The sequence below is a fragment of the Aythya marila genome (genome assembly GCF_965140915.1).
Source record: "Aythya marila genome assembly, contig: HAP1_HAP1_SCAFFOLD_268, whole genome shotgun sequence".
NCBI lineage: Eukaryota > Metazoa > Chordata > Aves > Anseriformes > Anatidae > Aythya > Aythya marila.
The window spans coordinates 77,450-103,795 of NW_028136855.1; the positions used below are offsets into that span (position 1 = coordinate 77,450).

At 44.8% G+C, this 26,346-nt stretch overlaps 2 pseudogenes across 2 annotated transcripts; both read left to right on the forward strand.

The window, feature by feature from the left end:
* Positions 1–357: 357 nt before the first annotated feature.
* Positions 358–4,611, forward strand: LOC309891420 (zinc finger CCCH domain-containing protein 11A-like; annotated as a pseudogene). Its single transcript has 7 exons — positions 358–411; positions 613–732; positions 1,512–1,635; positions 2,066–2,268; positions 2,864–2,983; positions 3,521–3,601; positions 4,601–4,611. The product of its transcript is annotated as a zinc finger CCCH domain-containing protein 11A-like (transcript).
* Positions 4,612–19,710: 15,099 nt separating this feature from the next.
* On the forward strand, positions 19,711–23,967 carry LOC309891421 (zinc finger CCCH domain-containing protein 11A-like; annotated as a pseudogene). Its single transcript has 7 exons — positions 19,711–19,764; positions 19,967–20,086; positions 20,866–20,989; positions 21,420–21,622; positions 22,220–22,339; positions 22,877–22,957; positions 23,957–23,967. The product of its transcript is annotated as a zinc finger CCCH domain-containing protein 11A-like (transcript).
* Positions 23,968–26,346: the final 2,379 nt, after the last annotated feature.

The window sequence follows — 26,346 nt, forward strand, 5'->3', positions numbered from 1 at the left end:
CAGATGTGCTCCAAGTCATATTATTGAGGATGTGGAAGAGAACGCTTGCTGACAAAGCTCCTGGCAGCTTTACAGAACTTTAATATTTAGTTAGTTCATGTAACAGCTGATTTCAAGGCTTTGCTCTTTTTGAGAGACTGATAACTTGATTTGATTAACTGAAGAAAGCTGGAAAAATGTTCGTTCCTCATTATTTTTCACTTGTTACTTTCTTTCGGGTTACTTTTAAAAAGAAGATTTCACTGACCACAAGCCAGTAGAAGACTTTCAGCCCAAGCAAGGGTGAAGACAGCTCTCTCCAAGAGCAGAGGAAGTCCCTGTGGAGAGAACCCGAGCTTGTTAGCAGAACTCGTCGGCATGTCTAAACAAGGAGACGATTGCTACTTCTATTTCTATTCTACCTGTACCACGGTATGGCTGGCTTTCCTTTGCTTTGCTTTTTTTTTCCCCTTTTTTTCAGGAAGGAGTAGATTAGGAGGAGGAAGCGCACTGGTCTTTGGTTAACTTGAGAACCAGATAGATTGTGAATTCAGTTGTAGCACCATTAGGCAGCAGCATGGCCATTTTTGAGGCTGTACTCTATTTTCCTTGTTGGTTTCCTTTTGGTTCCAGGGAGACAAATGTGCCTACCGCCACTGCGAAGCTGCTCTGGGCAATGAGACGGTCTGCAAGCTGTGGCAGGAGGGTCGTTGTTTCAGGAATGTCTGCCGATTCAGACACATGGAAATTGACGTGAGTGCCTAACAATGTGTTCTCAAAATAAATCCACAAAAGCATTTTTCAGTGCCGTAGGTGTACTGATTGTGCTTTTGCAGGATAGATTTGTTTGCTTCAAAATCATACTGGTTTCTGTTACCAAGAGAGGGGGTGGGAGGAAGCAGAGGGAAATAAAATCAATGCCTTAGGTATGTCTTAGCAAGATATTTGTTTATTTTTTTTTATTAGATGCTGACAGTTTTCTCAAGAGATGCAGAATAGCTGTTAAATAGACTGCTAAAACCTGCTGGAGCAGGGGGGTAATAAACAGGCTGTTCTATCCTCATGGGAGCAGGCTTGATAATGAACTATCAGGTGTCTTCTGACCCACAGTCCTTCAGATAACGCTGTTGTAGCTGCCTGGGGTAGGAAGTGGGGAAAGTTAAAGGTGCAGCAGAACTAAGTCTCCAAGAAGTAGTTCTAGACAGGGTTAACCTAGGCAATTTCAGATGTTCTTTTTGCCTCTGAATAATCCTAGTATAATCCTAGGTGTATTAGTTTAAGCCACCCTCAACTGATGTCTGAGAGTGCCTGTCTTCTCAAACTGAGTGATGACCAAACTAAGTGTGCATAGTGGTTACAGCTTATGCAAACTTTGTGAATATGCCCAGAAATACTACACTTAACTGAGAAACTGACCTTTGGAATGATGTTTCAGCACTGTGTTGTGACAGCTGTCACGATCTGGAGCTGTGCATCTCTTTGCAAGCCTCAGGTGCATGTTATCACGAGCTTTTCTTTCTTTCTGTCTTCAGAAAAAGCGCAGTGAGATTCCTTGCTACTGGGAGAACCAGCCGGGAGGCTGTCAGAAAGCCAACTGTGCTTTTCATCATGCAAAGGGACGTTACATCGATGGACAATTCTTACCACCAAGCAAGAGTGAGTTTAGGTCCTTTTTCTTTAAGCGCTGAAGAATTAATTTTGAGTATTACTTAGTGGGTGCCAATCCTGTAGGGGGCGTCAGGTAACTGTTCATTTGTGAGGGCAGGAAAAGGTCTGCAGTCATAGGTGTACTGCACCGAGTGTACTGCTGGTGTTTGTTTTCTGCTTTCGTGCTCAGCTTCTCTTTGCTTTGTGTGATGTTTGCCTTGCAGTTTGCTTCCTGTTGTTTCCTCTTTTGCTGGGTGGTAGGGAGATGTGTTGTTGTTGGAAGGGAAATCATTGTTCACGGTGTAAGCAGTGATGGGATGGGCAAAAGGAGATGCTGAATTCGTTGTCTGTGCGGGTTATCTGCCTTTGCTACCATCTCTTTGCATTGTGGTCAAAGTTTTAAACTGCCATATTACCGATGATCCTCCTCTTCCTCTAGCTACACTGCCAAGTCCGCCTGAGTCCGCGGACGATGATCTGAAAGTGGCTCAGATGTCACTGCAGCAAAACAAACTTTCTGTCCAGTCAAATCCCTCTCCACAGCTAAGGGGGTGACGAAAGTGGAAAACTCTGAAAATGTCCCAAGCCCTACACACCCTCCAGTTGTAATCAATGCTGCAGATGATGATGAAGGTGATGATGGTGAGCATGTTTTGGTTCTTGGAAGGAATTTGTGCTGTAAATGATTGTGTAAATCTTTGTTTCTTGAAGGAATTTGTGCTGTAAATGAATGTGTTAAATCTTTGGTTGTTGGAAGGAATCTGTGCTGTAAATGAGTGTATAAATCACAGATGACCTGAGGTCTGACTAGCGATAGGGCAGGCAGTCTGGCCAGGTCACTGGTGGCTTTGTCTGGCAGTCAGTGGACAGAAGCTGAAACGTTGGAGGAAAGCTTAGAACCACTCCTGGCTTTAGCTGGTCTTTTGTGTAAAGTTCTATGTGAAACTAGGAAGGAAATTTCTTTTTTCTGTCTGAAGAGCAATGTGTTGTGTAGTAGTTAAAGCTGCAGAGAGAATCTAGAGTCCTAGATGTTTTGTCCTAGTGTATTCTACTTAGGAGTTCATCAGGTCAGTGTAGCTGTTTAAAAACAAACAAACAAACAAACAAACAAAAAAAAAAAAAAACAAAACAGCAACAAAGTTTTTTATATGAACCATGGGCTGAAGTGTCACTGCATGAGCTACGTAATCATGACCAACCTGGTCTATGCATAACTGAATCGATTTTTCCCCTTCAGACCAACTTTCTGAGGAAGGAGAAGAAACTAAAACTCCCGTCCAGCATCCAGCTGCGGAAGGCAAAAATGGATTACGGGTGATTTCCACTCGGAAAGGCAGTTCTATTACTACTAAACAAGGTATGCCAGCACCTTAGTAGGATAAATCAGAAGAACTTGACAGTTAAGTCAAAAGCAGCGTGGTGTAAAAACACAACAAAATGTAGGGGTGCTGAATGGAGTCGGTTATTTCCATGATCTCATTTCTGCCATTAATACCATCATGTGCCCATTGGGTCAGAAAGGTGAACTCCTTTTCTTTACTTTTGGAGAACAAAACAGGGCCACAGCATGGAGTTTAAATGGCTGCACGTGCAGCCTTGCAACCACTGTTGATAAGCCATATCTAACGATAGAGGGATCTAATATCGTGTAAATGGATTAAAATATGGATCTAATATCGTGTAAATGGATTAAAATTAAAACTACATTTTGAACCCTGAAGGATGAAAGGAGGGGCAAAATGCCATTGGTTCTATGGCTCTTTCACTTGTGAGGAGTGTTGACAGGCTTTATTCGAAATACTTCAGAAAGTTCCTGAGCGCTAAGAAGCCTGAGGACCTGTGGTCCTCAGTGAGTGCCTCTAAGCCTGTCTCACGAACTGTTTCCTGTTTTCAGAGGGCAATCTGAATTTTGGAATAAAAACACTTGAGGAAATCAAATGGCAGAAGATGAAGGAAAAAAATAAGAGACACGGTGGTGAGTTAATATTGCCTACTTTCTTATCCTGTTCACGGCAGGTGATGGTGACTGGGAGCTGCTTGAGGGACAGACTTCCATTTTTAGCTGGGGGCATAAAGCAACCTGATTCTCAGCCAGCTGGTATTCTAAATGGGAGTTCAAAGGGCAACCAGAGGCAAATTAGTCACCTCTCTTCTTTACGTGCTCTGCTTGCTGTATTTTTGACAGTAACAAATCATTTAAAGTTTTTTGTTCTTTGTGATAGTTTTTTATGTTGGGTAAACTTCCTTATGTTTTGGTTGCTCTGAACAGAAGGTTCTTCAAGATCTTCTCTTCGTCCCGTTGATTCTATGATTTTTCCTGCTCCAGAAGAGGAAAATGTCCGGACAGTGGTGAGAACTGTGACAGTGTCTTCCAAGAAAGGTAATAATGAATGCTTTTGTTTTGATTTCATTACTCCTAAACTGGAGGGTTAAGCAATACTTAAAACAATTCACCCATGTTAGCCTTCTGGTGCTGCCTTCTGTTCAAAACGTGCTTTTATGCTTAAAGTCCCTGGTTGTACTGGAAAGATTTGGTGCTCAGGTTAAGTGCAGTGGCAGGAGAAAAAAAAAAGTGTCAGTATGCCAATAGGGGGGTAACTGAAAAACAGAAGAGTAACGAGAAGAGCGAGCTGTAGAAGCCAGTGCTATATAAGAAGCAATTTCTGAAGCATTAAAGAGGCGTACAGTGGCAGGTGTGGACACAGTATGACAGGAGTTTGTGTATAAATTGTTTAGAGCTGTGCAAATGCCTTTTAAAGGGAAAAAAGTGTGGAAGTACTTTTACTCGTAGACATTCACCTTAGAAAGGAATATTTCTCAGCATTTGTACCTAAGAATATTCTGCTTGCTTATGCAGCTTTGTTCTGCACAAAGTATAGGTGTCAAGCAGACTCAGATTCACTCTCTACTATCTCAGCTGGAATTTGAAGCAAGCACTGAGACTATTAATATTTTTTTTCCATGTTAATTATAGTTAAAGTATGAGTTTATGTGGTTTAGCTGTCAAAACAGTGTCTGACTAGGGTTTTTTGGACGTGGGCTAACAGGATAATATTTCTGTTGGCTACTGGTTTCTGTGAAATAGAAAAAAAAATTCCCTTTTGTTTTAGGGGAGGAACCTGTGGTTCGAGTAGATCTTGCTGATAGACAAGGAAAACGGAAAGCCTCCGCGGGTAAGAACTTTTTACGAGCTGTTACGTAGGTGCTGCCTTCTATATATGACTGCATTAAAGAGTATTTGTGATGTATGAAAGGAAAATACATTGCAGTGAAGATCTGTGTTGACTGCAGAAATGGCAAAAAAAAAAAAAAATCATTTAAATCATTTAGCAGCTGAAAGGCAATTCTATGAAAATATGCTTGAAAAAGAGAAGCTTATTGTTGACTGTTCTCAAACCTTCCTGCAAAGAAAAGTTCTTACAATATTCCTTGTTTTCTCTGAAGATGATGTAGGCAGCCCTCCAGTGAAGCGCAGCCTTGCTGAAAGGCTGGGGAAGAAGGTAGAGGCTCCGGGAAATGCTGACAAAGCACCCAAGAGAGAGACAGGTACTAAACGGGCATCTGGATTGGATTCCTGGGTTTTGTATTTAGTCTTTCTGTTTGTCCTTTTCCAGTGATGTTTCTTTTTGCATGTTGGCTGAGGTCGTAATCACTGGGATTCAAAGTTACCTTTCCTGTCTTGTTTTGAAATGTGAACCTGAAGTTGACATTATGCAGCCTCCCTAATTTGTTCTTTTTCTGTTTTGCAGTTCGAGTTCCCAAGTCTCTGAAGGACAGGCTGGGATTACCTCCTAAACAGACCAGTACTGAGAGAGGTAACAGCTAGATATTAAATATGCTTTCTCCTCCTTCCTTTCCACGAACTTGGACTGCTTTCATACATCCCTACAAACTAATTTAAACGAAAACAAAGAACTGACGCCTCTTGGTTGAGTGCTGAAGCTCTTCTGACAGCCACTATCAGAACTCTGGCTCTAGGCGTGTGTTTATTTTCTACTTGTGCCTTGTCGAGGTTTTTAGCTGCTTCTGTGAACCGTTACGTACAATTAGAATAGAACCACTGCCAGGAGCAGGAATTTGAAATGCAGTCTGAAAAAGTAATAAAGTAAAGCAGCATTTCTGCGTAGCAGTTCTCTCTGGATAGGGCTGGTCTTCAAAATACAAGTGGCTCAGAGGAGGAGGAGAATGTTGTTCTAAGGATATTGTTCTAAGATGCTTTATTGGGAACGCTCAAGATGAGTTTTCCTTAGTGCTCTGACAAATTTTGGAGACTTAAAATATTGCTGGACTCTCTTTAAATGTTGGTGCTTCTCCTCATTTCTTGATGATGACAGGGAAGGCTGCCAAGCCGATGGGAGAGATCCATGTGAAAACACTGGAGGAAATCCGTCGTGAGAAAGCTCTTCAGAGACGCGAAACTCAAGCCAAAGCCGAGGCTGAAGGGCACGGTAAAACTGAAGATTCCAGCGCAGGGGCAAGAGCTGCTCGTGCAGGTCGCATCCAAACTTTCTCTGAAGCCTTGTCTGAAAAAAAGAATAATCGCTTGGTAGAAGAGAAGAAAAAAGCAGGAGAATGCCATAGCAAGAGCAAAATTCAGGGTGAGTCCAAGAAGCAGCTCGCTCTGTCCGGGCCCAGCAAAGGGCAGGCGAAGGAGCCGGCAGGAAAAGTCAAGCCAGAAGGAGAAGTGCGTGTTAAAACCTTGGAAGAAATAAAGCGTGAGAAAGCTCTGCGGATGCAGCAGAGTGAAGGAGATGTGCCAGCTCCCTCAGCACAACCCGGACCTGCCCCAGCAGAGCAGAAATCTTTATGGAGCACAAAACTAACAGGTAATAAGATGCTTTAATGCCTGCCCCAGTGAGGTGCTTCCCATATTGAGCAAGTTCAGTTTGCTCAGGATCTGCTTCATGGATAAATGCTGAATGGCTTGCACATTGTAGCCTTTCTCTCTCTCTCTCATGGGACACAAGGAAATAAATGCACAAAGGAAACAAGTACCCAGCTTTCTTTATTTCTGCCGTTGACAACACTTTTTTTTGTCTTCTTTTAAAGCACCTGAAAAAGAAGAAAAGAAGGCAGTGGAATTGAACCGGCCTTTTCCTAAACTTTCCTCTGGACCTGATGTACAGGTGAGTCCTCTGTGAAGACACACATACATTCGTACAATTTCTGATAATTCTGACAAGTTTTGTTACTCACCGTGTGCCACCCTCTTGAGTGTGTTCTTACCCTTCAGCAGCTGGTAGGAGCTGCAGTGCAGTCTAAATCCTATCGCCAGCAGCATTTCCAGACAACTCCGTAATCCTCAAACTTGGAATCAGTCTGTTTATACCACAGCAACAAAGAAACCCTGTTAGCACCAGCTGAAATCTACACAGTTAACGTGGAGGGAATTCTTTTTGTTCTTACTGACTTGATCTGTCAGACATGAAGGATTTAATACAGAAGGCCAGAGTTCTGTGTTCAAGGAAATCAATCTGTCAGTGGATACTGTATAGGGGAACTCGTATGACTTTCTGCTGCTTAAAAAGAATGTGATAAATAGATGTACAGCAGAACACCCTATCTGTTTAAAGAAGCTTGCCATAGTGGATATTGCAGATATGTGAGACTGCGTCCATAGTAAAGCATGGCTCTTGTTACAGGCAGAATTTTATGGGAAAAAAACAAACAAACAAACAAACAAAAAAACCAACAGTAACCTGAACGAGATTAATACGCTGTTCCACATCAAGACCATTTTGGAGGGATTGCTGATCAGATTTTCTTAACGAAATCTCCACGGATTTTTTTTTTTTTTTTTTTGTCCTATTCATGCACTACTTTTCTTTCCTTCTAGCCCACTCAGCAGAGTGGAACTCGTAAATGTCCAGAGAAGAGCTTTGAAGAGAGACGGTGGGAGAAGTGGCAACAGAGAGAACAACAAGAGAAGCTTCGGCAGGAGGAAGCTGCTGTCAAATCTACTGCTGGCTTCTTTAATACTGAACCAGCAGGGAAAGTGGCAGCTCAATTTCAGGGCCAGGAAGCTAAAAGTAAGTGTTGAAGGTTAAGAGTTACTTAGGTTGTCTTCTGAAATACAGACAGAAGATGACAATTCTCATGCCGTAACTCTGGCTGGGTGCATTTTGCCACGCAGTGCTACGAAGCGAAGGGTGTACTTTCTTTTTCTTAGTTTGTTTCTTTTCCTGCCAGCCAGATGTTAGGTAAGGAACGGGAGACTAGAAAATGACACTACAAATGTGGACTTTGTAGAACAACTTAACTGTGGGACATCACTGCAAGGGAGAGGAAGCTGGTACAACAGTTGCATACGCTCTTGTCCTACTATAACTGCTGCTTTTTCCTTTCCTAGCGGGAGCAGGACTTTAAATATAAAAGCTGTCTATATTTGTGAACCTAGCTTGCACTTAGGATTGCTATGTGTCTGAGGTTTCCCTTGTCCTGGATTATTATTTACTGTAGCTCTTCGGTTTCTTTGTTCCTTTGTATGGCTTGTTGGTAGACAGAGTTTACTATGGGGAAAAGATTCCTGAGAATCCAGGCAATGGCGGTGTAATTGTGCTGGCCAAATGCATTTAACTGTGTAGAAGGACTGTGGAAATGATTAAGAGAACCTGGATTTTTCCTGAGGCAGAGCAAGACTGTATCAGTTCTCTCTTCCTTTTACTCTAGCCAACTTTATGACATCTGCGAAGCCTTCGCGTGGGAAAGTCACTTTCCCCAAGAAGAAGGCACTGAAACGTAAGGCACCTGGGAGTTACCCCTCTGCCATAGCAGCTGTGGAACTACAGACTGCCTTTGATGCTGACATGATGGGACCTCCAGCCAGAAAAGCAGCCATGGTAAGGCCAGGGGCTAATGCAGCGATGGATCCCTTGTTAAATTTCTACCCTCCTCTATTTGAAAAGGTGGAAAACTCAAACGTTCTGCAGGCCTTCTGTTTCCTTAGAAATCCAGTAGCTGTCTCCAGGATGCTTGTAGAACCCTTCTGTATTTATGAGATGAATGGCACTCTTTAACCGGTACTCTGATGCTGTGATTTCTCTGGTGTGGGGGATTTTGTCCATTAATGCCATGTTCTTAAAAGACACCAGATCGTGAGTAACCTCCAGGTGAATGTGAACTTTCTTCAGGAGCACCTTGGTTTTGTATTTTGGCCACGGCTCCGCAATGCCAGAGGAGAAGCAGTGTGGAGGAAAAAGCTATTAAGGAATCTTTTACCCATGTGTCATAAATACTGTTTTGCTGCTTTCTAGGGTGTTTCAGACGTGCCGGAGCACGTCCCAGCCATCAGACTTGAAGAAAATCCCCAAAACAGGTGACAACCCCAACTTGTTCTTTTTCTTAATCAGTGTATATCCCCAGGGAAACAAGTTCTGTCACATGTGGGAAAAAATGAGGGTTCTGAGATAATTGAAGCCAAAATCCATCAAAGGAATAAGTCACCTGAAACCACTTTCTAGCAGCTAGCAGGATTGCTTAATTAGGCTTTCTTGAAATGCTGCAAGTCAGCACAGCTTTCCGGTGACTTCTTGGGTTGTCTGAATACCTAAACGAGGATGAGGTGAAGTTCTACTTCCTCGTGAGGTGATAGATGATGAGTAGTGTCCTCTGCCTTTTGGTCCTCAAGAATGCCACCTCAACTCCAGGTGCCCTGGCTTCACAGATAAACCCCCAGACTGAAAAATGTACCTGGTAACACATCGGGCTCTAAATGTAGCCCTGGGTTGATTGATAACAATCCCTGTGTAAGATTGAAGCATAGGAGGGCTTGCCTACAGTTTTAAGAGCCGGTTTGCAGGAAAGGGATTTCCCGTTAAGAAATGGCATGTCCCGATTGTTCTTTCTTGCTCTCCCAAGACCTGAAGTGCGTCTTGGAAGCCCGGAAAGATTTGAGGAGCAGATGGAGATGGATCTCGAGACCTCGACCTCAGCTTCTTCCCAGCCAGAAGAGGCACGGACACGCTGGCTGAGTTCCACAGGGAACGTGCCCTTATCTGCGGATGAAGATTTTGAGAAGCTACTTTGGGAAATCTCAGGAGGCAGGCTGGAAGCTGAAATCGACTTAGACCCAGGGAAGGACGAGGATGACCTCCTCCTTGAACTCTCCGAGATGATTGACAGTTGAACTGCGTAGTCCTACGGTATAATTAAAAAAAAAAAAATTAAAACTGTTCTTCTTGTTGGATACCCCGAGGTGATCCTTTTTCTAACTGAGGCTTTGCAATGAGACTTAAAGCACAGTCCGAAGTGGTAGAAATTGGCAGGATCTGCGCTCAGTTGTCCTAAATTTCCCTGCTGGTCAGAGTTAAGGTCTTGTGCATCCGTTCTGTAACTATAGGTGGTTACCTTCGATATCGAGAGGACAAAGCACTTCTTTTGGCACAGAAAGATCTCCATTGGCACGCCATGGTGGCTGCAAATGGATCTTCTGATGGAGCGATGCTCTGAAGGCTTAAATGTAAAGCTTCTTCCTTCCTCCGCCCTTGGCACAACTCGATGTTGGGCACATTGTGAAGCTTCGGTGTTCTGATTTCTCGGACAGTTGATAGCCAAATCCTGGAGTTACTATGTCAACTCTTGACTTTTACTCGTGTATGCCATTGTTTTGACTGTACCCGTGTCAGATGATGAAGCTGTAGGGGTGGGAGGGAGCAGAATCGTTATTCCAGTGTGTTGTGGACCAAACTTGCTGCCAGGAATGGGGGTGGGGGTCAGCCCACCCAGCCTTCCTTTCAATTATCAGGGAGGATCAAATGGTGAAAAGCAGCAGCTCTGCCATGTGGCTCCGCTACCCCCACTCCCTTCTCTTGTGCTATACCAAAGTTCCCCCAGGCTTTGGTTGGTGCTTTTTGCCTGTGTGAGGACTCCGGGGCGAGCAGTCGGGACTCTGCCGCAGTCACGGGGTCGATGAAGGGTTGTTTAAGTGCCTCTTGGTTTTAAAACTTGCTCCCCTGAGCTGCTGGCTCTGCTGCCTGCTACAGCAAATGTTCGGGTGCCATCAGCATCGCGCTTGGGCGTGGGCACTGACCCTGCGGAGGACAGAGCTGAGATTCGGGTGTATTGTGTACCCTGCTACCAGCCATCGTTTTTTTTCCCCTAGCAGATCAATTTTGAATTATTTTCCGAACTTTTCGCGGCACGGTAGGCACTTCCCGCTATGATTTGTGAAGCTGTGGGGGCCCTCAGGCATTTGCTGCTGGCAGAGGAAAAGCGCTTGTCGAATTTGTTGTAAATACTTAATGTTTGGACAAAACCACGCGTCTCTGTGTGTGTGTGTGTGTGCTGTGACGCCCCGGCCCCACCAGGGAAAACCTCCGCCGACGAAACTGCTGCTGGAGCTCACGCAGGCCTTCATCGTGCCGAAGGACTTCACGGGGACTTCTGCCGGCTCAGAAATGGGGGAGAAAAAGCAAAATCAGGAGGAGGAGAGCTCAGAGACTGCACCCACCTGCCCTCGCTTTCCCTTCACCCCAAGAAGCCCTGTTCTACCATCAGCCTTCGCCTCTTCTGCCTGCGGTGCTGGGAGTGGGAGCGGCGAGGCGGCAGCAGCCATGGCGTACCGCGGGCAGGGCCAGAAGGTGCAGAAGGTGATGGTGCAGCCCATCGTATCCTTCCTGCGGCTGGGGGGTGCCGGGGAGGTGGGTGGGGGGCGGCTCGGACCTCAGGGGGCTCGGCCCGGGCCTTGAGGCCTTGTCGCGGGGCCCTGAGGCCTCGCTGTGGGGTTTGGGGCCTTGTCCCGAGCCCGGAACTGTCGTCCCCGTGCTGAGCCCTTAACGCAGCGCCCTAGAACCTCATCTTCCGCTACCTGCAGAACGTGAGTACCGCGGGGAGGGGGCGGGGATGGGGATTTGGGGAGTGTGGGGGGAGTGGGGAGGGTCTGGGGATTCCCCTCGGTGAGTTTTCGGCTCCTGGCTGTGTCCCGGGACGGGTTTGTGGGGGATGGAGAGCTGTGCGGTGTGCTGGTGGGCACAAGGAGCCCGGCATTTCCCCCTCGTGTAGCCGGGCGTGCAGGGGTGTTCCCTTGTGACTGGAAACGTGTTCTTCACCAAACGTGTAGTATTCACCCGATGGTATAACGCTCAAATGTCAGATTGCACATTGGAACTGCCCCTGAGAGTTGCTCCTCGGAGCGTTTGGGAGCTGTCGTGGCTGTGGCTAGCAGGTATTTCTGAACACATGAGAGAACAAAAGTGCTCAGTGTTTGTGGCCCGACTTACTCTCCTCCTTCGTTCTGCAGAGGTCGAGGATCCAGGTGTGGCTCTATGAGCAGGTGAACATGCGGACAGAAGGCTGCATCATCGTGAGTATCCGCACGTCCCCATGTTACATCTTTCATTTTGCCTCATTCACAATCGTGTTTTTTGGTCAAGAAAAGTTATCACAAGGAAAAAGAGATTTGTACTTCTCTGCCTTTGCCCTCGCCCTGCCCTTCCCTCCCGCTCCTGAGCCCTTCGTCAGGCCTTGCTGGGCCCTCTGTCCGGCTGTCTGTCCGTCCATCCGAACCTCTGGCCATCTGTCCCACCACCCTGCCCCGTCCCTGCCCTCTCCCTAAGGAAGCAAAGAGTCCCCGGTCTGCCTTCATGGGGGGGGGGGGGGGGCGGGAGGGAGAGGGGAGGTTCTGCTGAGAAAAAAATGAAAGATTTCCCCCTTAACGGGCGCCTTGCGAGTTCTTTCGAGTTCCAACCTTCTGCCTTCCTTCCGTAGCAGTGCCTCTAAGGGGTGCGCTGTAAGGCAGCCCTCATCTGGCGCGTTGCTCCTCCGTTCCCCCAAGGAACTGCCTTCAGGATCTGACTAACTCTGGATGCACCTGGTTGTCGCCTTAATTTCTCCTTTAGCTTGCTGAAAACAAGCCGGTTGGGTGACCTTTTGCGTTTCTCGCTTAAAATTTGGATCGAGGAGGTCTGTGTTTCCTTACGCTGATGTCCACGCTGAAGGTGCAGAAGGGTTCCGTGCTGTTGCTTGGGTCAGCCTTGTTGCCAGGTTTGGAATGTTTAGCCTACCGGTGCTTCGGTGCTGTTGGGCTGCACTCAGAGTGTGAGCTCTGGGCGTTATTTCTCAAATACTGCGTTATTTGAGCGTACAGACCCGAGATATTCTGCGGAGAGGTGATTTAAGGCACGTCAGAACCACCGCTGCGGCGTGTGCCAGCGTCGGACGCCTGTTCGAGTGATCGGGCGGAGCAGGTGAGTTGAATTTGGTGCTGGGTGGCGAGGTGGTGTTGGGGGAAGAGCTAGGCTAAGGAGAGCTTCCTCTTGCTCTGCCCCTTCCCATCTCAAATGGCCGCTGCCTGGGGAGATGGGTTCGTTGGGAGGTTAACTACAACGTTACAGTGAGGATGAGGAATCATCTTTAGTCCCGTAGGTATTTGCTGCCAGGCCGCAGCGTTGATTTCAGAAATTGTATTTAAAAAAGGGAAAAGAAAGGAAAGATGTATTCTTTAACATACTCTCTTTTCTCGGAGAGTAGATGGAGGAGCTTCAGCAGTGCCCTTCCTCCGGAAACGATTCCCAGTGTCTGCTCAGACACTGAGGAGGAAAATGGAGGAGAGCCACCCGATAGAAATAAAGGAAAGAAGGGGTCATGGATTAAGGGAAAAGCACTACTTAAAAAATTGGTGCTCTCTAAAAACGGGTTAAGGGTTTGGGACCTGCAGGTGCTGCCTACACCTGTGTGCGTTGCAGTCGTGCCTGTTGCCACTGAGCAAAACGGGGAGAGCTGCTTTGTCGAACGCGGCGTGTTAAAGCACATGCCACTGCCTGGAAGAAAAGCACGGACTTCCCTCGTGTGGGCCTTCTTCCCTAGCGATCTGTGGTTTACCTGATGGTTTCCCATAAGCTGAGAATGTTTAAAAGAAAAAAAAAAAAAAACAAAAATCAAAAACCAACACCAACGTTGAGAGTGGTGAAGCGGATCCTCACGTGGGGACTCAGAATCAGCGGTGACATCACCATGCGAAGCATTGTGTGTGCTTCGGGTTGGGGCTGCTGCGAGCCTCGCAGCGGGGAGGGAGAGCGGATCCGGGGTGCCTCTGTGTCAGCCCTCTGCCCTGGTGGCTTCGTGAGCACTGAGAGTTTGACTCCTGTGTTCCCAGCTTTCGCTTCCGCACCTGCGGTGTGGCAGAGCCAGCGAGCTGCTTGCTCAGCTGGAGGAGGAAGAGGAGTGACCTCAACATTGCCGAGGTAAAGCACAGTTACTGAAAAGATTTGGCAAAGGTGTGGGTTGTACCAGCGCGGCTGCTGCAGATCCTGGAGCATTGGAGAAGATAGAGAGGGGTTTCTTCATGAAAAGAATGCTGTTAAAAGTGTTTTCATGCCAGAAATTAGGATAAACGCCTCTGTTGTTTGACATCCTCTATTGAGCTGGCACATTGGCATTACAGCGTACCTGGCACGCTGTTTGTATTAAAAAAAAAAGGTATTTTATTCAGGGCAGGCCAGAAACCTGCCTTGGCACTTGCACATCGCAGCAATGCTTACAGACCCTGCATCCTGGCTGCCAGGCCAGGATCTAAATCCGATGGTGCTGTTGGTAAACTGAAGCTCAGGAAGCGCTTCTGGGTTTTTTTGTCCTTCCATGTGAATTTTTACCCTGTGAAGATGGTGTATTAAGCTATTTTCGTAACAACAAATAGGTTTAAAAGCCGTTTCAGTTTAACATCTACACGCTTGGGTGTTATTAACAGAGCTTTGTATACTGAGCTGGTGCTTGGTAGGAGAAAAACCATCAATCTTACCTGGGAAACCTGGACCCCCTCAGCTACATACTGCTATGAGGAAACTCAGATGTAAGAACACACTTAATTAACACCTCACCAGAGCTGTTGTGCTCCTGACCACCAAAGGCACCTTTTTCCAACACCGTCGTACTGGAAGTTGATGCAGCTGGTTCCATCCGTAACGTGTGACTGTACAGTGCTGTAAAAGAACTATTTTTTCACAGCTTTGGAGAAAGTGAAGCAGAGAAAACCACGCATAACCACTGATACCTGGACCCCAAACTGCCACAGACTGACGGTGATGCCCACTGGATATCTCCTGATACCCTGCTGCCTTCTGACTGCTCCAGCAGAAGTCCTGTTTTAATTAGCCAGCAGGTCCCTCTGAGGGAGGGACTTTGCTAAAACTCCTGCCATAGGAAGTATCCTACGGGAGCCAAGTTGCTAAACTGATGTGTAGTTTTCCCTTAACCCCCTCACCCCTGACTTTCCAGTTCCTGACAGCACTGCCAACGTGTGCAGTGTCACCGTGTGCCAACTAGGTGCCAGCTGCCATGGTTTATATATTGTAAAATTAGTGATTTGGGACTCGTGAGCACTGAGGAGAGGCTAGCAATTGCTTAAGAGCTTTCCTTGTGTCGCTGTGGGGCAGGGAGATGGGTGAAACATCTTAGGCTTGAAAGTGATTCCCTGCAGAGTGACGTGCTCAGATCTGCACAACAGATCTGTCGTTTTGGTCACCTTATCAGATCCCTGCTTGAGAGGTTGCTTGCAAGAATCGATTCCTCTTCACCTTGATGTGTCAAGCTAAAGAGAAATCTGTGCCGAAGCACTGTTTGATCAGACGAGTGCCTCAGTTCAGGATTGTTCTTTGACAGCTACAGAAACAGCAGGACGATCAGCGCCTTCAGGAACAGATGAATTTGATCTTGAGGCTGTCGTAAAACAGGTCCCTGAAGTCTGAAGACTCTTCAAATAGTTTGGGCCAGCAAGGAGCAGCTGTACGTGGCGGCTGCGGTAACTCGGGGCTCCGAGTCTCAGAGAGCGTGGTGAAAGGTGACCCCCAGCTGGCTGCTGGAGGAAGCTGAGGCAGCGTTCAGCTCTAACCTTTGCCTTCTTGGCTGGCATCTTTGCACTCCTGCTGTCAGTGGGTGTTGAGTGTCCTTCCCGGCAGCCTCAGAACGTGCCCTCAGATGTAGGCAGCGTTTAGCAGCTAGAATTCCCTCAAATAGAAAGAGTACAAATGATGCGTTTTCTGCTTTTGCTTTGGAACTCTTAGCTTGAGGTTTTCCTGCAGGCCTTGAGGTTTCTTGCAGCAGCAGGGATGAGTTCTGTTAGCAAGGGGCTGTTCTGTGCTTCGACTGTGGGAAGATGAATGGTTACGTGTGCACCGTTAAATATAACTTGACACCTAGCACACCGCACTTGCAGCCTGTGGGGTGCTTTAACAAGCAGGTAAATCAGCAGAGGCTGTTTTGCAGCCGGGGTGATGCTGGGTGATTAAAAAGCAGGGGCAGAACAAGGAGTTTCTAGTGTTTGTTCTTGCTTGTCATCCGACTCTCCACTTCCACTGTTCTTTAAAAAAAAACAAAAACAAACAAACAAAAAAATACAAGCAAGGGGTAAGCATCTTAATATCTTTATTATAAATGGAAGGCACAAAAGAGGCCAGCAACAGAGACTGTCCAAGAGAAATGCTTTGTGCTTTATAAACAAACAAGGAAGTACCCTTAGGTGGGTGTGATAATCCTCCTCTAATGCGTTTTTGGGGTGCAAAAATAGATTTGTTCCTTTCTTGCTCTTCTCTGCAGGACAAAGGCAGAATAGGCACTGCAAAGTTAGACCAGGGAGGTCAGTTTGTTCCGTACTGAGAAAGACAAGCCTGTAAAACAAACTAGACAGATTTTCTTTGTACTATTCATCTTCCTTCAGCGAAGGCAAAGCTTATGACACTTGTTGGTGTGTATTTCCAGACCCCCAGCTACTGGCACTGTAGCGCATCTCTAATTCTTTGGTACAAAAGGTTCAAAATCTCTTAATGCAAAAATTTTACCAGCACCCTGGAGCAAAAAAATAGAAATCTAAAACCCTTACCAACTTCTATTACAGACCTGCTGAGTGCACCAGAGTTACTCATTTTTATTCAGGCTTTCAGGGGCAACTTCAGTTGGTTTAGCGCTTGGATTGCTATGTTGGCAGATGTCAGTTTAAAAAAAAAAAAAGCTTTTGAGGTCCTTTTTAAAATGAGACTGCTTTTTTGGAATTTGGAATACTGCAAGGTATCGTTGGTTTTGCTTTCTTCCCATTCCTTAGACCAGATCCATTCAGATTCTGAACAGCGTTCCCGGTGTGTTCAGGAAAATGGAAGGCAACAAGCAAAATGATGAGCTCCTTGGGCAGTCAAAAGAGCTAAATCTGGAGAGTGTTTTGAGTCAAACTTCATGCTAAGGAGCACCAGTAATTGTTAGAAGTAGCTGCAGAGGAACCTGCATGGCACTGGGTGTGTTTCTGAAGGTGCTAAAGGTCCGAAGTGACGATTCCTATCCATACTAAAGAAGAGAAGGAAACCTTGCACTTAACTACTGTTTTTATTCCCTTTGTCCAGCAGTCAAAAGCAGTAACTAATATGAGAACCCAACTTTTCCTCTCTTTATTTTAGATTTGGGAAAATTCCCTGCCAAAACAATATTTCCTGGAAAATTCACTGGTGTTTGTGTGAGTAAAAGCTTCCAACCTTTTATTATTAATTTGTAAGAACTATTTCATCCACTTTTGTCCAGAAGAGTCAGAAATAATTTGCACAGAAATGTGCAGCGTTTTAATGAAAGGATTCAGAATCACTCTAATTTGAACTGGTTGCAGGTTTTGTGACATTTAGTGTCTTTAAAAAAAAAAAAAATCAAAATTTCTGACTTCATATCAGAAAAAAAGAAAAAAAAATGCTTGTGGCGAAATAAAATCTGTTGCAGCTCTGCTCATCGAAAACTCATTGGCTGTTAAATTGGACCTAAGTCGTCTTCTCTAACCTTTCATGATCCTGCAGCAATGGATGATGATGGATATATGGATTAGGGAACAGCACGTGATGGCAAACCTGTGGTATTTGCTACTGCACTGGGTCTGGCTGGAATGTTTACTTTCCCTGCAGCAGCCCATACAGTGCCGTACTCTGTACTTGTAGCTGGAACAGCAGTGTTATCACACCAGTGTTGTGTCTACTGCTGAGCAGCAGTGGCACAGCATTGGGCCTTTCTCTAACCCTCCTAGGGGGTGGGCAAAAAGGTGAGGAGAGAAACATCACTAGGGCAGCTGACCTAAACCAATCAAAGGGATATTCCATACCATGTGATGTCCCACTCAGCAATAAAAGGTGGAAACAGGAAGAAGAGGGGAGGGGTGGGCTCTCGTTGGGTAAACGTCGGTCCTCCTCTCGAACACCGGCTGCGTGCGTTGAGGCCTTGCTTCAAGGACGTGGTCAATCATGGCTCATTTGTGGGAAGTAGAGAGTAATTTCTTTCCTCTGCACTTCCATATAGCCTTCATTTATTTTGTTTGTTTGTTTTCCTCCTTTCTTTTTATTTTTCCTTTTCCCCTCCCTTTTCCCCTTTCCCTTTTTATTTCCCCTTAGTTAAATTGTTTAGTTCATGGTAGTCTTTATTTAATTATTATAATTTTTTCCCTTTAATTAAATTATCCTTATCTCAACCCGTGAGTTGTTCTTTGCTTTACTTCTCCCCCTCCTCATCTAAAGGAGGGGGAGTGAGAGAGCGGTTGTGGGGTTTAGCTGCCCAGCACGGTAAAACCACCACAGCTACAGCGCAGAAAGAAAAACCAAATTGCTTCCAAAAAATCAAAGTAATTCAAAATCCTTGGTATCATGCAGCCGTGCCACTGGCAAAGTGAGCATTCCCCTGCCTCTCAAAGCTTGCTGTACCCTTGATCTGCTGTCTTGCTGCTGTTAATTGATTGCAACTCTACATGTCTGATCAGGGCTACGAGTTGTTCTCGATATGGAGATCATACAACATATACTGTGCACGCTTGTGTGTATAGATATGTTTATCCTGTATGCATGTACACCCGTATGCATGTTTGTGTGCTGGCCCCCAGATCCCTCATGTTACAAAGCATCGGCCTCGAAGGCATACTCATCAAAATCTTTTGTAGAGCCTCCATTTTTTTCTAGTTCCCTCAAAATGAGAGAATTTTTACGCGCTCTCTGTGTCGAAAAGGCAAAAATTCTGATTTTCACTGTCGCTCTCGCTAACTTTCTCTCACTCCCTCCTCGTGTGTGTATAAACACAGATGTGTGTATGCGTATGCACATCTGTGGATTTAGATGCACTGGTATGTTTTTTGCTGTACAGGTAATAAAGACGGGGAAAGGTTTTTGTGTTTTCTTAATAGGTGAAGAAATCTTGAAGACCAGAGATTGGAACATGCTGAATTTTAAATTAAAAAAAAAAAAAAAAAAAAGTTAAATTGTCCGGCTGTGGAAGATGGAGCCTCATTTTTGCAGCCACTTTGAATCACGAGTTCATCTCTAAATGCGCTGTTTTTTTTTTGTTTTTGTTTTTGTTTTGTTTTGGTTTTTGTTTTTTATTTTTTTGAAGAGCTAACTAACCGTGGCTGCATCCAGTCTGAGAGAGCATTCAAATGGACTTGCTTCCTCTCTTAGTTATAAGCTGTTTAAAAGCGCATCCTATGTTTGAATTGTGGATGAGAGGTTCCCTTGGCAAAGTGAGGAGGAAAATTCTTCCTACCCCTTTATTATTAATTCACGGATTCAGTCTTGGTTCGGCCTACAGGAGCAGTTAACTGGAAGCCTTTGAAGATCGATAACTTTGCTGAGGTTGTCCAGGTAGGTGAAATCGAAGACCCACAGGGCCTGGAACGTGCTGTTTAATGCGTCCTAACTGTGTTCTAGAGAAGTTATTTGTAGCCATAGTTGATTATTGACTTGCATGTATCATCAGGTGGTTTTTTAAGGAGTGACTCCGTTTTCAGGCTTCCAGATGTGCTCCAAGTCATATTATTGAGGATGTGGAAGAGAACGCTTGCTGACAAAGCTCCTGGCAGCTTTACAGAACTTTAATATTTAGTTAGTTCATGTAACAGCTGATTTCAAGGCTTTGCTCTTTTTGAGAGACTGATAACTTGATTTGATTAACTGAAGAAAGCTGGAAAAATGTTCGTTCCTCATTATTTTTCACTTGTTACTTTCTTTCGGGTTACTTTTAAAAAGAAGATTTCACTGACCACAAGCCAGTAGAAGACTTTCAGCCCAAGCAAGGGTGAAGACAGCTCTCTCCAAGAGCAGAGGAAGTCCCTGTGGAGAGAACCCGAGCTTGTTAGCAGAACTCGTCGGCATGTCTAAACAAGGAGACGATTGCTACTTCTATTTCTATTCTACCTGTACCACGGTATGGCTGGCTTTCCTTTGCTTTGCTTTTTTTTTCCCCTTTTTTTTCAGGAAGGAGTAGATTAGGAGGAGGAAGCGCACTGGTCTTTGGTTAACTTGAGAACCAGATAGATTGTGAATTCAGTTGTAGCACCATTAGGCAGCAGCATGGCCATTTTTGAGGCTGTACTCTATTTTCCTTGTTGGTTTCCTTTTGGTTCCAGGGAGACAAATGTGCCTACCGCCACTGCGAAGCTGCTCTGGGCAATGAGACGGTCTGCAAGCTGTGGCAGGAGGGTCGTTGTTTCAGGAATGTCTGCCGATTCAGACACATGGAAATTGACGTGAGTGCCTAACAATGTGTTCTCAAAATAAATCCACAAAAGCATTTTTCAGTGCCGTAGGTGTACTGATTGTGCTTTTGCAGGATAGATTTGTTTGCTTCAAAATCATACTGGTTTCTGTTACCAAGAGAGGGGGTGGGAGGAAGCAGAGGGAAATAAAATCAATGCCTTAGGTATGTCTTAGCAAGATATTTGTTTATTTTTTTTTATTAGATGCTGACAGTTTTCTCAAGAGATGCAGAATAGCTGTTAAATAGACTGCTAAAACCTGCTGGAGCAGGGGGGTAATAAACAGGCTGTTCTATCCTCATGGGAGCAGGCTTGATAATGAACTATCAGGTGTCTTCTGACCCACAGTCCTTCAGATAACGCTGTTGTAGCTGCCTGGGGTAGGAAGTGGGGAAAGTTAAAGGTGCAGCAGAACTAAGTCTCCAAGAAGTAGTTCTAGACAGGGTTAACCTAGGCAATTTCAGATGTTCTTTTTGCCTCTGAATAATCCTAGTATAATCCTAGGTGTATTAGTTTAAGCCACCCTCAACTGATGTCTGAGAGTGCCTGTCTTCTCAAACTGAGTGATGACCAAACTAAGTGTGCATAGTGGTTACAGCTTATGCAAACTTTGTGAATATGCCCAGAAATACTACACTTAACTGAGAAACTGACCTTTGGAATGATGTTTCAGCACTGTGTTGTGACAGCTGTCACGATCTGGAGCTGTGCATCTCTTTGCAAGCCTCAGGTGCATGTTATCACGAGCTTTTCTTTCTTTCTGTCTTCAGAAAAAGCGCAGTGAGATTCCTTGCTACTGGGAGAACCAGCCGGGAGGCTGTCAGAAAGCCAACTGTGCTTTTCATCATGCAAAGGGACGTTACATCGATGGACAATTCTTACCACCAAGCAAGAGTGAGTTTAGGTCCTTTTTCTTTAAGCGCTGAAGAATTAATTTTGAGTATTACTTAGTGGGTGCCAATCCTGTAGGGGGCGTCAGGTAACTGTTCATTTGTGAGGGCAGGAAAAGGTCTGCAGTCATAGGTGTACTGCACCGAGTGTACTGCTGGTGTTTGTTTTCTGCTTTCGTGCTCAGCTTCTCTTTGCTTTGTGTGATGTTTGCCTTGCAGTTTGCTTCCTGTTGTTTCCTCTTTTGCTGGGTGGTAGGGAGATGTGTTGTTGTTGGAAGGGAAATCATTGTTCACGGTGTAAGCAGTGATGGGATGGGCAAAAGGAGATGCTGAATTCGTTGTCTGTGCGGGTTATCTGCCTTTGCTACCATCTCTTTGCATTGTGGTCAAAGTTTTAAACTGCCATATTACCGATGATCCTCCTCTTCCTCTAGCTACACTGCCAAGTCCGCCTGAGTCCGCGGACGATGATCTGAAAGTGGCTCAGATGTCACTGCAGCAAAACAAACTTTCTGTCCAGTCAAATCCCTCTCCACAGCTAAGGGGGTGACGAAAGTGGAAAACTCTGAAAATGTCCCAAGCCCTACACACCCTCCAGTTGTAATCAATGCTGCAGATGATGATGAAGGTGATGATGGTGAGCATGTTTTGGTTCTTGGAAGGAATTTGTGCTGTAAATGATTGTGTAAATCTTTGTTTCTTGAAGGAATTTGTGCTGTAAATGAATGTGTTAAATCTTTGGTTGTTGGAAGGAATCTGTGCTGTAAATGAATGTATAAATCACAGATGACCTGAGGTCTGACTAGCGATAGGGCAGGCAGTCTGGCCAGGTCACTGGTGGCTTTGTCTGGCAGTCAGTGGACAGAAGCTGAAACGTTGGAGGAAAGCTTAGAACCACTCCTGGCTTTAGCTGGTCTTTTGTGTAAAGTTCTATGTGAAACTAGGAAGGAAATTTCTTTTTTCTGTCTGAAGAGCAATGTGTTGTGTAGTAGTTAAAGCTGCAGAGAGAATCTAGAGTCCTAGATGTTTTGTCCTAGTGTATTCTACTTAGGAGTTCATCAGGTCAGTGTAGCTGTTTAAAAACAAACAAACAAACAAACAAAAAAAAAAAAAAAAAAAAACAAAACAGCAACAAAGTTTTTTATATGAACCATGGGCTGAAGTGTCACTGCATGAGCTACGTAATCATGACCAACCTGGTCTATGCATAACTGAATCGATTTTTCCCCTTCAGACCAACTTTCTGAGGAAGGAGAAGAAACTAAAACTCCCGTCCAGCATCCAGCTGCGGAAGGCAAAAATGGATTACGGGTGATTTCCACTCGGAAAGGCAGTTCTATTACTACTAAACAAGGTATGCCAGCACCTTAGTAGGATAAATCAGAAGAACTTGACAGTTAAGTCAAAAGCAGCGTGGTGTAAAAACACAACAAAATGTAGGGGTGCTGAATGGAGTCGGTTATTTCCATGATCTCATTTCTGCCATTAATACCATCATGTGCCCATTGGGTCAGAAAGGTGAACTCCTTTTCTTTACTTTTGGAGAACAAAACAGGGCCACAGCATGGAGTTTAAATGGCTGCACGTGCAGCCTTGCAACCACTGTTGATAAGCCATATCTAACGATAGAGGGATCTAATATCGTGTAAATGGATTAAAATATGGATCTAATATCGTGTAAATGGATTAAAATTAAAACTACATTTTGAACCCTGAAGGATGAAAGGAGGGGCAAAATGCCATTGGTTCTATGGCTCTTTCACTTGTGAGGAGTGTTGACAGGCTTTATTCGAAATACTTCAGAAAGTTCCTGAGCGCTAAGAAGCCTGAGGACCTGTGGTCCTCAGTGAGTGCCTCTAAGCCTGTCTCACGAACTGTTTCCTGTTTTCAGAGGGCAATCTGAATTTTGGAATAAAAACACTTGAGGAAATCAAATGGCAGAAGATGAAGGAAAAAAATAAGAGACACGGTGGTGAGTTAATATTGCCTACTTTCTTATCCTGTTCACGGCAGGTGATGGTGACTGGGAGCTGCTTGAGGGACAGACTTCCATTTTTAGCTGGGGGCATAAAGCAACCTGATTCTCAGCCAGCTGGTATTCTAAATGGGAGTTCAAAGGGCAACCAGAGGCAAATTAGTCACCTCTCTTCTTTACGTGCTCTGCTTGCTGTATTTTTGACAGTAACAAATCATTTAAAGTTTTTTGTTCTTTGTGATAGTTTTTTATGTTGGGTAAACTTCCTTATGTTTTGGTTGCTCTGAACAGAAGGTTCTTCAAGATCTTCTCTTCGTCCCGTTGATTCTATGATTTTTCCTGCTCCAGAAGAGGAAAATGTCCGGACAGTGGTGAGAACTGTGACAGTGTCTTCCAAGAAAGGTAATAATGAATGCTTTTGTTTTGATTTCATTACTCCTAAACTGGAGGGTTAAGCAATACTTAAAACAATTCACCCATGTTAGCCTTCTGGTGCTGCCTTCTGTTCAAAACGTGCTTTTATGCTTAAAGTCCCTGGTTGTACTGGAAAGATTTGGTGCTCAGGTTAAGTGCAGTGGCAGGAGAAAAAAAAAAGTGTCAGTATGCCAATAGGGGGGTAACTGAAAAACAGAAGAGTAACGAGAAGAGCGAGCTGTAGAAGCCAGTGCTATATAAGAAGCAATTTCTGAAGCATTAAAGAGGCGTACAGTGGCAGGTGTGGACACAGTATGACAGGAGTTTGTGTATAAATTGTTTAGAGCTGTGCAAATGCCTTTTAAAGGGAAAAAAGTGTGGAAGTACTTTTACTCGTAGACATTCACCTTAGAAAGGAATATTTCTCAGCATTTGTACCTAAGAATATTCTGCTTGCTTATGCAGCTTTGTTCTGCACAAAGTATAGGTGTCAAGCAGACTCAGATTCACTCTCTACTATCTCAGCTGGAATTTGAAGCAAGCACTGAGACTATTAATATTTTTTTTCCATGTTAATTATAGTTAAAGTATGAGTTTATGTGGTTTAGCTGTCAAAACAGTGTCTGACTAGGGTTTTTTGGACGTGGGCTAACAGGATAATATTTCTGTTGGCTACTGGTTTCTGTGAAATAGAAAAAAAAATTCCCTTTTGTTTTAGGGGAGGAACCTGTGGTTCGAGTAGATCTTGCTGATAGACAAGGAAAACGGAAAGCCTCCGCGGGTAAGAACTTTTTACGAGCTGTTACGTAGGTGCTGCCTTCTATATATGACTGCATTAAAGAGTATTTGTGATGTATGAAAGGAAAATACATTGCAGTGAAGATCTGTGTTGACTGCAGAAATGGCAAAAAAAAAAAAAAATCATTTAAATCATTTAGCAGCTGAAAGGCAATTCTATGAAAATATGCTTGAAAAAGAGAAGCTTATTGTTGACTGTTCTCAAACCTTCCTGCAAAGAAAAGTTCTTACAATATTCCTTGTTTTCTCTGAAGATGATGTAGGCAGCCTTCCAGTGAAGCGCAGCCTTGCTGAAAGGCTGGGGAAGAAGGTAGAGGCTCCGGGAAATGCTGACAAAGCACCCAAGAGAGAGACAGGTACTAAACGGGCATCTGGATTGGATTCCTGGGTTTTGTATTTAGTCTTTCTGTTTGTCCTTTTCCAGTGATGTTTCTTTTTGCATGTTGGCTGAGGTCGTAATCACTGGGATTCAAAGTTACCTTTCCTGTCTTGTTTTGAAATGTGAACCTGAAGTTGACATTATGCAGCCTCCCTAATTTGTTCTTTTTCTGTTTTGCAGTTCGAGTTCCCAAGTCTCTGAAGGACAGGCTGGGATTACCTCCTAAACAGACCAGTACTGAGAGAGGTAACAGCTAGATATTAAATATGCTTTCTCCTCCTTCCTTTCCACGAACTTGGACTGCTTTCATACATCCCTACAAACTAATTTAAACGAAAACAAAGAACTGACGCCTCTTGGTTGAGTGCTGAAGCTCTTCTGACAGCCACTATCAGAACTCTGGCTCTAGGCGTGTGTTTATTTTCTACTTGTGCCTTGTCGAGGTTTTTAGCTGCTTCTGTGAACCGTTACGTACAATTAGAATAGAACCACTGCCAGGAGCAGGAATTTGAAATGCAGTCTGAAAAAGTAATAAAGTAAAGCAGCATTTCTGTGTAGCAGTTCTCTCTGGATAGGGCTGGTCTTCAAAATACAAGTGGCTCAGAGGAGGAGGAGAATGTTGTTCTAAGGATATTGTTCTAAGATGCTTTATTGGGAACGCTCAAGATGAGTTTTCCTTAGTGCTCTGACAAATTTTGGAGACTTAAAATATTGCTGGACTCTCTTTAAATGTTGGTGCTTCTCCTCATTTCTTGATGATGACAGGGAAGGCTGCCAAGCCGATGGGAGAGATCCATGTGAAAACACTGGAGGAAATCCGTCGTGAGAAAGCTCTTCAGAGACGCGAAACTCAAGCCAAAGCCGAGGCTGAAGGGCACGGTAAAACTGAAGATTCTAGCGCAGGGGCAAGAGCTGCTCGTGCAGGTCGCATCCAAACTTTCTCTGAAGCCTTGTCTGAAAAAAAGAATAATCGCTTGGTAGAAGAGAAGAAAAAAGCAGGAGAATGCCATAGCAAGAGCAAAATTCAGGGTGAGTCCAAGAAGCAGCTCGCTCTGTCCGGGCCCAGCAAAGGGCAGGCGAAGGAGCCGGCAGGAAAAGTCAAGCCAGAAGGAGAAGTGCGTGTTAAAACCTTGGAAGAAATAAAGCGTGAGAAAGCTCTGCGGATGCAGCAGAGTGAAGGAGATGTGCCAGCTCCCTCAGCACAACCCGGACCTGCCCCAGCAGAGCAGAAATCTTTATGGAGCACAAAACTAACAGGTAATAAGATGCTTTAATGCCTGCCCCAGTGAGGTGCTTCCCATATTGAGCAAGTTCAGTTTGCTCAGGATCTGCTTCATGGATAAATGCTGAATGGCTTGCACATTGTAGCCTTTCTCTCTCTCTCTCATGGGACACAAGGAAATAAATGCACAAAGGAAACAAGTACCCAGCTTTCTTTATTTCTGCCGTTGACAACACTTTTTTTTGTCTTCTTTTAAAGCACCTGAAAAAGAAGAAAAGAAGGCAGTGGAATTGAACCGGCCTTTTCCTAAACTTTCCTCTGGACCTGATGTACAGGTGAGTCCTCTGTGAAGACACACATACATTCGTACAATTTCTGATAATTCTGACAAGTTTTGTTACTCACCGTGTGCCACCCTCTTGAGTGTGTTCTTACCCTTCAGCAGCTGGTAGGAGCTGCAGTGCAGTCTAAATCCTATCGCCAGCAGCATTTCCAGACAACTCCGTAATCCTCAAACTTGGAATCAGTCTGTTTATACCACAGCAACAAAGAAACCCTGTTAGCACCAGCTGA